General features: G+C 48.4%; 1 non-coding gene across 1 annotated transcript; it reads left to right on the forward strand.

Annotated features, from left to right (window-relative positions):
• Window positions 1-2,435: 2,435 nt before the first annotated feature.
• On the forward strand, window positions 2,436-2,568 carry LOC123325004. Its single transcript, XR_006540172.1, has one exon. It is a non-coding gene; the product is annotated as a small nucleolar RNA SNORA70 (small nucleolar RNA).
• The last annotated feature ends 542 nt before the right edge of the window (window positions 2,569-3,110 follow it).

The raw sequence follows: 3,110 nt of genomic DNA on the forward strand, positions 1-3,110 counted from the left end.
CCTCCTTCTATTGCGGCCGGGGCCGACTAGAACTTAACATCTTGACCCCCCTGCTAAACCCCCCCCCCCCCCCCCCCCGCGTCAATCTTCTTCCAAACTGGCACGGGCCTTACTGAGGACGTTCAGAAGCAGTGCTGTCTGCCTGGCCCACCCTTCACTGTAGCCCAGCAGCATTTCAATATACCAGCAGGGCCATGGGGTTTCTTGGAGGGCGGCCTTCTGCAAAGGAGCCAAAACATACCGGCTGCGATCTCGAAAGCTATGCACCTTTGTCTTCTCTACTTCTCTGGCTCTGGTGGCGCGGCCGTCACACCGCATCTACCCAGCCCTGGGGACCAAGACTTCCATCCCTGAAACCCAGCATACCTCCAGACCCCTGGACAAGGAATTTTCCATTCTCTTTTCTACTTCTACCTAGCCTAGGGCAGTTCAAATGCAACCTCCTCCAGGAAGCCTTCCCTGATAGCTCCACCTAAATAATACTTATTCTCTACACTGCACATTTTCAGTGCCCAGTGATTGTCTGTGTACTATTTCATTGTATATTATGTGGTCCTCTAATCATTCTGAAAAGGCAAGTGCGGATGGACGCCTTGTCTTCCAGTGAGATGGCATGCTTCTTGGGGACAGGGAGCAACCTTTCTTCATTTGTGCCACATCTCACCAAATATATTGTAAACCACTTGGGGACAGGTGCTGGTCTACACGAAGACAGTGTTTATGATGCCATTCCAAAAGTTGTTCAGTAAACTCTTGAGGGGTAGGATGACTGGACTGGAACTAAATAAGAGGTGAGGAGGACTTCTTTGGGAGCCCAGAAGAGAACATTTGTTTATTGAAAAAGGCATTTCCTTTCTAGTGGTATCAATTCCTAAATTTAGGGCAAACCTATTAGCCAGCACTAGTATTTTACACTGTCAAAAATTGGGCTTCTGGTCCTTAGTCCCTTTTTTCCGTGTTTGTGTGTGTGTGTGTGTGTGTGTGTATACTCTCTTTTCAATATTTTACAGACAGTAGAAGTTTAGTGAGTATCTTGTATGATAAACATTAGGGACTCCAAGATGAGTAATAGGTGATGTTTCTCTGCAGGTGGGCAATCTTAGCTGCTCTGAGTCTTTACCTGTCTGGGTGCATGTCACTCACAAACCTCCATCTCCAGCCCCAAGCTCCTTCCCCTAACATTTCTCATGTTAGGTTTTAGGCAATTTCCCACATGTCAAAATACAGACAATAAGACTGCAGCCCCAAGAGGAGAGAGGTAATGATTCTCCTTGCCGAGAGCCACCCTCCCCTGCCATGATGTCACATGGCTTGTTGAAGCTGTGGAAGGAGTGAGGGGTGGGGGATCCTAATTCGTGGTTGGATTTTGGCAGAAAGCTGAGACACCCAGAACACTAGAGACCACCTCCTACCAGTGGGAAGCTGAGTTAAAATCAAGAGAAACTAGTGGTTAAATTCAGTCTTCCCATGCACAAGAAAAAAAGCACATTTTATAACATCAGAGAAAAAATTAATGATCACCTACTAAAATGAATGAAAGCAGCAGGAGTAGTAACAACAACAAGGATAACAGGACAGAGTGGGAAACAAATACGGTATAATTTGGAGAGTTTATAGTTAGTGTGGGGGGACAGACCCACTCTAAGGATATGCCCTCCTTTGGTAGCACTGACTTGGCTTCTGCATCCTAGCTTGCATGGACATGGGAACTGTGTGGGAGCTGATAAAGGTGTTTCACCAAGACCTCAATCCAATCCAGTCTCCATCCTCCCCTTTTGCAGCTTCCCCTTCCTCCAAAAAAATTTTTTTTTCTTTTTTTGGCAAGGTGGGGTGGTGTCTGTGGTTAGGACAATGCCTCACATTGCCAGGAGAGGGCAGCAGATTATCCCCCCCACCCCCACCCGCACCACCCAGGTGTAACCTCAGCGCTTCCTAGGATTCCAGCCAGTGATTACTGAGTGCCCACTACGTGCCAGGCTCTGTGCTGGGCACTGGGGATGCAAAGCTGACTAAGATATGGTCCCTGCTCTGGAGGAGCCCATGGTTTAAATGAGTGAGACAGCCATGGAAATGCATACAGTGCCAAACGGGGTGAGGTGCTAAGGCAGAAGGCTCCTTGGGGGACTGCTGTGTCTCAAGGAGGGGTGGGGACAATAGGGGCATTAAAAAGCACCTCAGAGGGGCACCTGGGTGGCTCAGTTGTTAGGCATCTGTGTTCGGCTCAGGTCATGATCCCAGGGTCCTGGGATAGAGCCCCGCATCCGCCTCCCTGCTCAGCAGAGAGTCTGCTTCGCCCTCTCCCACTCCCCCTGCTTTTGTTCCTGCTCTCACTGTTTCTCTCTCTGTCAAATAAATAAATAAAATCTTAAAAAAAAGAAAAATAAAAAGCACCTCAGAAGAGGAGATGCTTGAACTGGTCTTGAAAGATGATGGGTCTGCAGCCAATTAAACTGACTCTGCTCTTTCCCCATGGGGGCCCAGTGTGCGATGGCTGCAAACAGGAGCCTCCTTGGTAGTGTATGCAGCCTGTTGCCCTAAGGATTGCCCTAAGGGACCTTGGAGACAGCCCTTTCCAGTGGACATTGATGTCTGACCTCATGTTATCTCTAATCTAGCTCCACACAGGTATATAGGGTGCCTTTGGAAAACCCCAGGGCACAGTAGTCAGGGTCCATATTGGCCAAGTCATCGTGTCCATCCATACCAAGCTGCAGAACAAGGAGCATGTGACTGAGGCCCTATGAAGGGCGAAGGTCAAGTTCCCTGGCCACCAGAAGATCCACATTTCCAAGAAGTAGGGCTTTACTAAGTTTAATGCAGAGGAATTTGAAGACATGGTAGCTGAATAGCGGCTCATCCCAGATGGCTGAGGGTCAAATACATTCCTAATTGTGGTCCCTTGGACAAATGGCAGGCCCTGCACTCGTGAGAACCTCGGCACTGCGCCCTCCCTATTCATGCCCACCAATAAATCCTATTTCCTGTCAAAACAAAACAAGACCAAAAAAAAAAAAAAAAGATGATAGGTTTTTTTTACAGTGTACACAGACAGGAAAGACATCCCAGGCAGGGAAACCAGGGTGAGCATGACACTCACTCTGGGCAAAAGT

Source organism: Neomonachus schauinslandi, chromosome 5, assembly GCF_002201575.2.
Source record: "Neomonachus schauinslandi chromosome 5, ASM220157v2, whole genome shotgun sequence".
Lineage (NCBI taxonomy): Eukaryota > Metazoa > Chordata > Mammalia > Carnivora > Phocidae > Neomonachus > Neomonachus schauinslandi.